We start from the raw sequence: 12,549 nt of genomic DNA, 5'->3' as shown, positions 1-12,549 counted from the left end.
TGTAAATAAAATCTAATTTTTTTCATTGCATATGCGGGATATCATATTGGTCATTCCCATGGAGCTAACTATAAGAGACGAGCATAAAATTTATCCTCTTAGATAATATTTTTTTCATCTCAAGTTAATATCTTTCCTTCATCTTATAATCAATGAAGACTTTAACATACCAAGACATATCGCCGATCCACTTTCATTAAATATTTCATCAATTATTATGCTCTTTCAAAATCTGGTAAACTTTGAAGTATTTATTTATTTATTTTATTACTTTAGCAGTCCCGTGGCATTCTTCTTCATTCAATTTTGAGATTAAATTAATAAATGCTTAATTGAACATATAAGTTTGGGAAGTGCAAAAAAAAAAATTGGAACTAAGGGCCCAACCGGGTTCGAACCGGTGACCTATTGATCTGCAGTCAATTGCTCTACCACTGAGCTATGGACCCACATGTGGCTTAAATTTTAAATAAGATTTGATATTCTTTCAAATAGATTGAATTCTGAGAATATTTCCGTCGGATACACCAAAAAATATATATCAAGCAACTATTATTATGAATACCAATGCTGATGTTACATAGCAACCTTACCGTCTATCAAAGGAATATTTTGAAATTACGATGGCAAACAATTCACAGCATTAAGATATCCTAATTTACCAGTCGATTAATTCTGGGTGATTAATTTGGTTTAAGTTTTTTATTAGTCCTAGAATAAATTGAAAAGTGCTCATGATAATGAATCTAATATGAAAGGTAAAAATCAAGATGTGCAAAAAAGATTACTTGACATTAATCCTAAGGTGCATTTGATTGGGGGTTATTGTTGATAACCTTGGTTATTAACTTAAGGTTATCATTAATAACCTTGTTTGACTTAGGTAATGAACAATTCCTAAGTAATTAATCATGCCCGTCATATCAGCAAACATCATCAAAAGGTTGAATGCGATTACCAGCAAACATCATTAAAAGGCTGAATGCGATTACCACCGAAATGTAAGATTTTTGACGATTTCAGGGTTAATAGAAAAATGCTTGAAAAATTATCCTCCGGCGCTTAGGCGGTCATCTAGGGCGAGGGCGAGGAAGGAGCGAAGAAGGGGGCAAGGGTGACAACTACCCAAGTGAGGGCAAACCTAGACGTTGAGTTCTACTACTCCGGTGATGAGAACGATAAGGCTGCAGGACTAGGGAAAGAGCAAAAAGCCATCGCAACAACAGTATGTATGCGCTGTCGCACCCATGAGCCATCAGTGTTGTTACTTCTGTGCCAGCACTCGTCCCTCTGTGAGGTGTGCGCCCCGAAGGAGTACGCGTGCCCCATTTGCATTGCTCCAAGAATGAGGATCATCTAGGGAGAGGAAGGAGTGGAGGAGGGGGCAGGGGCGACAACTTCCTAAGCGAGGGCGAACCTAAATGTGACGGTGACTATTGATGACGTTGAGTCTGTTGAAACCCCAAGGTTGTTTTGATGTGATCAACAAGTTAAGTTAGGTCCTGCGTTGTTTCTAACCTTGTGTCTAAGTGTGCAGGAGCTTAGGAGCACAGGTACTCGAGCGGAAGACGCAGCTAGCGAGAAGGACCGCAGTCCGTGAGGCGCTGCTGAAGAGTACACCGGGACGAGAAGGAAGTGCGCGGTGGTTCCGAGGGACGCCGGAGCGGAAGATTGCTCGGGAGCAAGAGACGCAGCTAGCGAAGGTCGGCACGGAGGGACGAAGTCTGCGGATGAGTACGCTGGTGGACGAGAAGGGACACGCGGTAATTCCGAGGGGCGAGAAGCCGGAGGGAAGCACGCTCGAGAAGACCGGAAGATGGGTTCGGGTGAGCCCTATTCCGGATGTCAGAGATCACCCAAGCAAGCGGAGCCGGAGCAGAAAGACCCGGACCAGAGGCGAGCTGAACCAGAGAAGAGAGCATGGACCAAAAGTCAACTGGGTTGACTTTTGGCTCCGGGGCGCCCGGAACTATCCGGGGCGCCCGGAACCATCCGAGGCGCCCGGAAGGGACTTTTTCACAGGATTGAGCTTTGACTCGATCCAACCGTTGGGGGATAAATTTTATCCCCCCAGGGCGCCCGGAACCCATCCAGGCGCCCCCGACCAAGGCTATAAATATAGCCTTGGTCCATAAGCTTTTTAACGATCACGATCATTCTATTTCCAAACACTTGTATGCTTTAGTTGTAGTTAAGCTTCTGTTTTCTGTGCCTAAAAACGCTGTAAGAGGCTTCTCCGCCTGAAGGAGTTTTTGAGCTTAATCTTCCTTGGATTAACAACCACATCGGTTGTAACCAAGTAAACATCTGGTGCCTCGTATTTACTTTTATGCTTTTATTTATCTGCTTAATTCATTTTACAAGTGTTAGCTTAATCGTTCGAGGAAGGGTTGTCTGTTTTTAATTGACAGGTTATTTACCAACCCTTCTAGCCGGCCCAACGGTCCTACAAGTGGTATCGAATAATTGTCGCAAAGGACAAAACAATGAAACAATTATGCAACCTAGAAATATTATCGAGAGCTTGTTCTGGAACCAAAAATTTCGAATTACAAATTACTTAATAATGAAAACAGGTTATGAAGCACCGAAGAACACGAATGGAGAAAGACTCGATCTACGCCTCTGGAACAAGAAGCAGCGTGACGAGTCAATGGCAAATGGTCGTGCAGAGTTTCACATTCTAACCGCAATACCAAATGAAGATTTCGATAGAGTTGGCGAATACAACAGCGCAAAAGAACTTTGGGAAAAGTTCTTAAAACTCTACGAAGAACCAACTGAAGCCCAATCCGACTCTTTGATGGACACCGAGTTGCCGACAGAACAGTCTGAGATGGAAGAAATTACCGAGACAGCCCCAACAGCCGAAGTACATCCCGAGAGTGATGAAGGGGGAGAATCTTCGGATAAAAGCAACTCGACAGGGGGAGAATCAACTACCGAAAAGGTAAGTCAGGTATGGACTCGAACCTCTGATCAATTAAATGATTCAATCGAAAAATTGCCTGAAGAGTCTTTCAAATCAGAAATTGAATCATCGAAAGAATTTTTCGAATTAGAAAATCAATTGTCAAACTTGCCTTGCAAATTATTATTAAAAGAATTTTGCAAGTTAGAAATTTTGTCGAAAAACTTTTGTAAATTGCAAAATATTTTTTTGAAAGAATTATGCAAATTAGAAATGATGTCAAAAACTTTCTTCGAATATTTTTTCAAATTACAAATTACTTTCTCGAAAGAGTTTTGCAATTCAGAAAATGAGTCATCGAAAAAGTGTTTCGGATTAAGAAATCTATTATTAATAAATTCCTGCAAATTAGAATTTTTATTAAAAAATTCTTACAAATTACAAAATATTCTTTCAAACGAATTTTGCACATTGTCGAAAGAATTTTTTATAGCGTCGAAAATTTTTATCAAGTTAGAATCTATGCTATCGAAATATTTTTGTGAACTTGAAATTCAAAAAATAATAGAAATTAACATGATACAAATTGTTGCATGTTTAATATTTTTTGCTTTAAATCTGAAAAAGTGTGACTTAAGAATTTCTGATAAATTAAAATGGAAATTTAAACCTTCTGATTAAAGCATAAAATATATAAATAAATAAATGCATAGAAAATTTCTCTTTATATTATTAATTCTCTGAAATTTTCTTGCATAAAGCTTTCTGTTTAGAAACTTCTTAATCTTGATGTCGAATGACTTAGAAATTTGTCTTGACTTAGAAATATTTCCCTGAAAATTATTGAAATATAGTTTCAAAATTTTTCTAAGTGTCAAACCCTTAGATTGTTTGTCTTGAAACCCCATTTTATTGTGATCAAAGGGGGAGAAGGGAAAGTATAAGTCTAGGGGAGGTAGAAAATTGAAAATTAAAATTTGGAATGTTTGAAATTTAATTTTTCTATCATATTGTATGTTGCAACATCAAGTTTAATTTGATCTATTGCCACTTCATGGAGGATCACACTGTTGAAACCCCAAGGTTGTTTTGATGTGATCAACAAGTTAAGTTAGGTCTGCGTTGTTTCTAACCTTGTGTCTAAGTGTGCAGGAGCTTAGGAGCACAGGTACTCGAGCGGAAGACGCAGCTAGCGAGAAGGACGACACGCTGTGCATCCGAGGGACGAGGTGCTGCGGAAGAGTACACCGGCGGACGAGAAGGAAGTGCGCGCGGAGGAGCGGAAGATTGCTCGGGAGCAAGAGACGCGCTAGCGCGAAGGTCGGCACGGGTACGACCGAGGGGCGAAGTCTGCGGATGAGTACGCTGGTGGACAAGAAGGGACACGCGGTAATTCCGAGGGACGAGAAGCCGGGAGGAAGCACGCTCGAGAAGACCGGAAGATGGGTTCGGTGAGCCCTATTCGGATGTCGAGATCACCCAAGCAAGCGGAGCCGGAGCGGAAGACCCGGACGAGCTGAACCGGAGAAAAGAGCACGGACCAAAAGTCAACTGGGTTGACTTTTGGCTCGGCGCCCGAAGGACTTTTCACGATCGAGCTTTGACTCGATCCAACCGTTGGGGATAAATTTTATCCCCAACGTTCCCAGGCGCTCCGACCAAGGCTATAAATATAGCCTTGGTCCAGAAGCTTTTCAACGATCACGATCATTCTATTTCCAAACACTTGTATGCTTTAGTTGTAGTTAAGCTTCTGTTTTCTGTGCCTAAAAACGCTGTAAGAGGCTTCTCCGCCTGAAGGAGTTTTTGAGCTTAATCTTCCTTGGATTAACAACCACATCGGTTGTAACCAAGTAAACATCTGGTGCCTCGTATTTACTTTTATGCTTTTATTTATCTGCTTAATTCATTTTACAAGTGTTAGCTTAATCGTTCGAGGAAGGGTTGTCTGTTTTTAATTGACAGGTTATTTACCAACCCTTCTAGCCGGCCCAACGGTCCTACAGAGTCCTGCTACCCTAGCAATGAAAACAATAAGGTTGTAGGATAAGGGGAAGAGCAAAAGGTGTGCCTCATCTGCACTACTCCAATAATGGCAAAGCCAATGTTTTAACCTTAAGCAAAAAAGTAATGGTGATGCCATGGCGGTGACCCAATTGATCCATTTCGAGTAATGATCCATTCGGAGTATTCCATTCTTTAATGGCATGGTTGCGATCAAAGAATGGTAAATCAGAATAAGAAGAGGAAGAAAGGTAAATCAGTAAAATCATAAATTAGGTGCTTACATTATCTAAGTTGAATCAAATAACAGTAAATTGTTAGGGTCGATTTGTAGCTAGAGAGAGAGAGGTGAATAGCTTGTCGCGCTTCTTGTGCTTGCTTCAGTGTTGTTGATATGCAGCATAAATAACTCGAAACAAGACTCACAATACTAATACGTAGATTTACTTGGTATCCACCTCAAGAAGAGGTGACTAATCCAAGGATCTACACATGACGCACTCTCCATTATGAAAAATACTTCTTCTCGATAACTACTGGAGGTGGAGAAACCTCGTACAAACTTACACAAACATACAACTCAAAACAAGAAGTAAATATAAGATAATACAAATGAAAAACCTTCTTGCTTGAAACCTTGTAGCTTGTAAATGCCTTTTGAACCTTGGAAGTGCAGCAGCACTTGTCCCCAAGAGCTTCTAAGAACTGGTGGAAAAGTCGTGAGCTTGGTGGAGAAAGATCGGGAGAATCGTTGCGAAGAAGAAAGCGTGCAACAACTTTATACTTAGCGCTTCTAGGGCTCCCAATCGATTGGGCTTGATCCCAATCGATTGCCACGTTAGATCCCAATGATCTCAACCGTTCAAAACCTGCATCATGCGCAACAGTCACATCCTAATCGATTGGTCAATCAATTGGGGAGACTTGAATTGATCGGTCGATTGATTCAGAGTGCCTTGTGCTCGCATTGGAAAAGCCTAAATTGATCGACCGATTAATTCAACCTTCTCGCGTCTGCTCGAGAAATCCAACCCCAATCAATCGTCCAATCGATTGACAGTGCCCAATCGATCGGCTGATCGATTGGGGAAGCTTCTGTGCTCACGATTCAGCTGCCCAATCAATCGGCCTATGCTCGCGATTCAGCTGCCCAATCGATCGGCCGATCAATTGGGCTGTTGTTTATCGCAACACTCTCCCAAACGATCGGCTAATTGATTATGCTTTGATTCAATCGATCTGTTGATCGATTGACCACCCTTGACTTACTTAATCTCAAGTCTAGGATCTCCAAATCCAACATCCGGTCAATCGTGATATGTTGGAACTACTTATGCCTAATATCTTGTCAACCTTGACCCGCTGGGACTTCTTCACCAAGTGTCCGGTCAATCCTTTGACCCACTTGGACTTTTCTCCTCGTGCCAAGTGTCCGATCAACCTTGACCCGCTAGGACTTCTTCACCAAGTGTCCGGTCAATCCTTTGACCCACTTGGACTTTTCTCCTCGTGCCAAGTGTCCGATTAACCTTGACCCACTTGGACTTACCTGTTGGAACCCCGAGGTGTTTTGATGTGATCAAACAAGTTAAGCTAGGTCCTGCGTTGTTTAACCCTTGTGTCTAAGTGTGCAGGAGCTTAGGAACACAGGAAGTCGAGCGGAAGACGCGGCTAACGAGAAGGACGGCACGGGGAGAGAGCCGACGGGCTCGGTGCGTCCGAGGGACGAGGTGACCGCAGAAGAGTACACCGGCGGACGAGAAGAACGTGCTCGGCGTTCGAGGGACGAGAAACCGGGAAGAAAGGCTGCTCGAGGAGAAGGCCGGAACATGGGTTCGGGTGAGCCCTATTCCGGAAGGCCGAGATCACCCAAGCAAACGGAGCCGGAGCGAACAGACCCGGACCGAGATGAGCTGGATCGAGACGAGCTGAACCGTCGAAGTTGACTTTTTGCTCTGGGGCGCCCGGAACCATTCCGGGCGCCCGGAGCATGATTTTGACCAGAATCGCGATTTTCGCAATCTGACCGTTGGGGGATAAAGTTTATCCCCCCGGGGGCGCCCGGAACCACTTTCAGGCGCCCGGACCAGTACTATAAATAAAGTACTGATCTGTACATTAAAAGTAACTACTTGTAATTCACTGCTTTCATTTGTGTTATTTCCTTCTGTGCTTTCAATGCTGTAAGAGGCTACTCCGCTCAGAGGAGAATCAATTAGTGCGCTTTCTTTGCCTTGGATTAGCAATCCTCTGATTGCAAACCAAGTAATTCCTCTGTGTCTATTTTCTGTTTTAATTAGTCTCTGCCTTTTTAATTACAAGTTCTTTTAAGTTAGTTAACTATCCGAGAAGGGTTTTTGGTTTTATTTTGTAGGGCAATTCACCCCTCCCCTCTTGCCGGCCTCCAAAGGGACCAACAAGTGGTATCAGAGCAAGGCACGCTTCAGGAGGACTAACCGCCGATCGAAGCAACAAGATGGCCGGACCAAGTATCGTCCCACCAAAATTCGAGGGGAACTTCGCAGACTGGAAGCGTCGTATGGAGGTATTCCTAAAAATAGATTTTGAAATTCGGTTTATTATGAAATATGGTTTTTTTAGCTCCAATAGATAAAGATGGAAAAGAAAAAGAAGAGAGCGATTGGACAAAGAAGGAGCAGAATGAGTCGGTAGCAAATAGCCGTGAGGAACATCACCTGCTGAGCGTGTTACCGCCTCAAGAGGTCAACCGCATCGGAAACTATTTATCTGCTAAAGAACTTTGGGAGAAGTTCTTGGAACTCCATGAAGGCACGTCCGAAGCAAAGCTCGCTAGAAGGGACATCCTCCGCAACAAACTGATGAATATCCGTCTGGAGAAAGGTGAGAAAGTAGCCGGTCTACATGCAAAGGTAAAAGAACTAGTTATTGGTCTCAAAAACCTTGGTGAAACGGTAACAAACCGAGACACTATACGCTACGCGCTCAACGCATTTCCAAGAACTCCGGAGTGGACATCAATCGTCGACGCCTACTACATCTCAAAAGACCTGGAGGTAAGTACTTTAGAAGAGTTGTTTTCTACTCTTGAATTGCATGAAACCAGGTGTGCAGGAACGACAAAGGATACAACCCAGACTATGGCGCTGAACGCAACCCAGAAGGATGAACTCAAGTCAGACTCCGAAGACGATCAAGAAGCATACATAGTAAGAAATTTTAAAAAGTTTTTTAGATCTAATAAATTTAAAATGCAGAATCAAAAGAATCAAAAAGGTAGAAGAAAGGTACGGTGCTACCAGTGTCAGAAGGAGGGACACCTAAGGGAAGAGTGCCCAGAACTCAAGAAGGTCAAAATGAAGACACCCAAGAAGCACAACCTAAAAGCAACTTGGGATGACACTTCTTCATCTGAATCAGAAGCTCAAGAATATGCGGGGATTGCACTGATGGCAAGCCACGAAGGACAAAGCACATCAGAACCCAGCATCGATGAAGGGGGAGCGACGTCAGATGGAAGTAGCGAAGCAGGGGGAGATTCAGGTTTCAAGTCTGATATGGTAAGTGAGGTATGCCTCTTACCCCCTGATGAACTTTACTTTGGTATCAAAGCTATGACTAAATCCATGTATAAATTAGAAAATAAAAATGCTAAATTAAAAAATAAAATTTTAGAAACAAAGAGAATTTTGGCAAAATCATGTCTTATAGAGGATTTTGAAAAATTGAAAATTGAAAATGCAAAACTAAAAGAAGAAATAGAAAGATTGAAAAAATCCAATGGTTCAAATATTTCAACTTTTAGAAATTATAGAGGCTTAAATTGGTATTATAGATTTCATCAAAGTCAAATTAGAAATATATCAAAAATCTATATACCTAGAAAATACTTGGTTAATCCTGTAGGTAGGAACCTCTACTGGGTTCCAAAAACTATTTAATTTAAAATTAAAATCAGACTTAGCATTTTCAGCAAGGAAATTAAACAACTAATTTCTTTATGAGGCTTTGTCTAAGGAAGTGGTTGTTGCTCTAATAACCAAGAAGGCCTAGTGCCTCGCCACGACCTGGAAGCCAAGTATTGAAATGAAAAGTTTAATTGACTAACTGAAAAAGCATTAATTTAAATTACTTAATGTTTTAAAAGAATTATTCAATTTGTGTTAGAAAATACTTAAAATTAATTTATATAATAATTTTTTTGGAAAATAAATTTTTTTTAGAAAATTTCTGAAAATTATTGACTTAGATATTTTTTAATTAACTTAGAAATTTTTCTATGAATATTGTCTTATACATTTTTTTTTAAAATCGCCTTAGAAATCTTTTATAAAAAAATAACTTAAAATTTTTTCTGAATATTGACTTAGAATTTTTTTAAAAAAAAACTAGATATTCTCTTTTGAAACATTGCCTTACAAATTAATATTAATTGCCTTAGAAATTTTTTATGAAAATTCACTTAAAATTTTGTTTACCTTAGACTTGTTTAAAGAACCCCTATTTTTAATGTGATCAAAGGGGGAGAAGAATGTTAAGTCTAGGGGGAGGTATATAAATTTTTCTTATGAAATATCTTTGGACTTAATTGCAAATAAATAATTTTTATTGCATCTGTTTTACCCTAGCTTAACTTCGGTTGCTCACATCAAAAAGGGGGAGATTGTTGGAACCCCGAGGTGTTTTGATGTGATCAAACAAGTTAAGCTAGGTCCTGCGTTGTTTAACCCTTGTGTCTAAGTGTGCAGGAGCTTAGGAACACAGGAAGTCGAGCGGAAGACTCGGCTAACGAGAAGGACGGCACGGGGAGAGAGCCGACGGTCGCGTCCGAGGGACGAGGTGACCATGAAGAGTACACCGCGACGAGAAGAACGTCTTGCGTTCGAGGACGAAACCGGAAGGAAGGTCGCTCGAGGAGAAGGCGGAACATGGGTTCGAGTGAGCCCTATTAAGGCCGAGATCACCCAAGCAAGCGGAGCCGGCGGGACCGAGATGAGCTGGATCGAGACGAGTGAACCGGAGTCCAAAAGTCAATTTAAGTTGACCTTAGGGCTCCGGCGCCTGGAACCAGTCCCTTCCGGGCGCCCGGAACCCTTCCGGGCGCCCGGAATCGACTTTTCAACAGGATCGAGTTTTGACTCGATCCGACCGTTGGGGGATAAAATTTATCCCCCCCAGGGCGCCCGGACCAAGACTATAAATATAGCCTTGGTCCAGAAGCAATTATCAATTAAGAACAACTACTTGTAATCCAGTGCTTTCATTTGTGTTATTTCTTTCTGTGCTTTCAACGCTGTAAGAGGCTACTCCGCCCAGAGGAGAATCAATTAGTACGTCTTCTTTGCCTTGGATTAGCAATCCTCTGATTGCAAACCAAGTAATTCCTCTGTGTCTATTTTCTGTTTTAATTAGTCTCTGCCTTTTTAATTACAAGTTCTTTTAAGTTAGTTGAATATCCGAGAAGGGTTTTTGATTTTATTTTGTAGGGCAATTCACCCCTCCCCTCTTGCCGGCCTCCAAAGGGACCAACATTACCGTCTCGTGCCAAGTGGCCGGTCACCCTTGACCCATTTGAATTTTCTTGTTCCAAGTATCCGGTCACTCCTTTAACCTACTTGGACATCTCAACACCAGGTGTTCGGTCAACCTTGACCCACCTGGATTTTCACGTGTCTGGCTTCACTCACCAAGACTTTCAGCTAGTTTCACTCACTAGGACTTTCCATCTATTTGGTTTCACTCACCAGGACTTTCAATCTGTCTGGCTTCACTCATCAGGTCTTTCACTTAGTTTCACTCATTAGGATTTTCCATCTACTTGGCTTCACTCACTAAGACTTTCACAATTAAGTATCTGGTCAACCTTGACCTACTTGACTCTTCTTCATATCAAATTGGTCAAACCTTGACTAGAGAGGAATTGCACTAACAATTTTCCCAATCAAACAATTGCACCAACAATTTTCATATATTATCAAACATCGAAACTCAAATATCAAGACTCAAGCTTGAGCCAACTCAAGGTTAGTCAACTAGGTCAGCATTGACCTAGGGGATATTGCACCAACAATCTCTCTCTTTTTGATGTTTGACAATACCTTTAAGTTAGGTTAATCTCAGAGACTCAACTTCCCTTCATGCCAAAGCATGAATGAGGGTTTCCTTCATTCTCTCTCTTTCCTAGAGGGCAAACTCCCTCTTTAGGTAATGAAGACCTAACTTAAACCCTACATTCTCTCCCTTTGGCACATATTAAAAACTCTCCCCCTGAAGAGTTACTCAACGTTGTTCATAGGGATGACAATGGGGCGGGGCGGGAACGGATTTGTCATCCCCATCGCCATCTCCAAATTTCATCTCCGTCCCCATCCCCGCCCCCATCCCCACTTTTTTGGGTTCGGAGAATCCCCGAACCCGAACCATCGGGGATCAAATCCCTATCCCCGCCCCCATCCCCGCTTTCATCCCAAAATTAATTTTATATTATTATTATTTTATTATTAATATTAATATTAATATCAGTATTAATAATAATTTTATTATTAACATTTTAAAATTTTTTATTATTAATATTTTAAAAATAATATTATTATATTAATATTAATAATATTAATAATAATAATATTATTATTATTATTATTTTCGGGGCGGGTTCGGGGATGGGGACAATATCCCCATACCCGCCCCAAACCCGCCCCATCCCCGAACCCGCCCCCATCCCCGAACAAATTGGGGATCTCCGTCCCCATTTCGGGGTTTCCCTGCGAGTTCGAGGCCCCGAACCCGCGGAGAAAATTGTCATCCCTAGTTCTTCATAACCTCACATGTTGTTCACAACACCACAATGAAGATATCATACCCTTCATTGTATTTAATGCTCACACTTGCGTGTTTACTCTAACAAAGGTTAACCACCTTCCATGGTGTTTGAAAAATTAATTTTTATGTCCTTAAAAAGTAACTCCCCCTAAAGACATGCTCCAAACTTCTGTCATTGCACCAACAATGACTTGGAATCCCTAAACCTTTAGGAAACCCAAAGTTTGAAGTTTTGAGGTTTAAAAGATTCAATATTGAAACCAACCTCAACCTAAACTCTAATTTAGTCTATTTTTAACCAAATCATTCTTGTTTCAACAAGAATATTACCCTTCAATGTATATAAATATATTCCAAGGGGTTAGGAATGGTTAACGAAACTAAAAATAGCTTAAAGTACTGAAATCAAGCTTTTCCAGTCAAAATCAGCTTTTTCAATCTATTGGGGTGGGACTCAATTGATTGTCACTTGTTCAATCGATCTACTGATCAATTTCATGAGTTTCTGTTTATGAAAAATCTGCTTGAATCGATTGCCCGATCGTTTCAGCAGCGTTGAATCGATCAAATGATCGACTCCGCGAGTCTCTGCTCGCGAGAAACTCTTTCTCAATCAATCGCCTGATGATTGAGACACTCCAATCGATCGGTTGATCGATTGGAGCTCTGATTTCCTGAAATTCAATTTCAGCAAAATTTAGAAATGCCCTACAAATTCTGTAAAATTATAAAAATCATGAAACTTCTTGTAGATATTGTTTAGGGTGTATACTATCATGAAAAAATAGTTTTCTAGGAAAATACACCTTATTTTCAAAGTTTGACACAAAATTAGA

At 41.1% G+C, this 12,549-nt stretch overlaps 1 non-coding gene across 1 annotated transcript; it reads right to left on the bottom strand.

Annotated features, from left to right (window-relative positions):
* Window positions 1-377: 377 nt before the first annotated feature.
* TRNAC-GCA lies at window positions 378-449 on the bottom strand. Its single transcript has one exon. It is a non-coding gene; the product is annotated as a tRNA-Cys (tRNA).
* Window positions 450-12,549: the final 12,100 nt, after the last annotated feature.

The sequence above is a fragment of the Zingiber officinale genome, chromosome 1B (genome assembly GCF_018446385.1).
Source record: "Zingiber officinale cultivar Zhangliang chromosome 1B, Zo_v1.1, whole genome shotgun sequence".
Taxonomy (NCBI): Eukaryota; Viridiplantae; Streptophyta; class Magnoliopsida; order Zingiberales; family Zingiberaceae; genus Zingiber; species Zingiber officinale.
The sequence above is the reverse complement of the archived record's forward strand: the minus strand, read 5'-3'. Positions and strand labels throughout refer to the sequence as shown.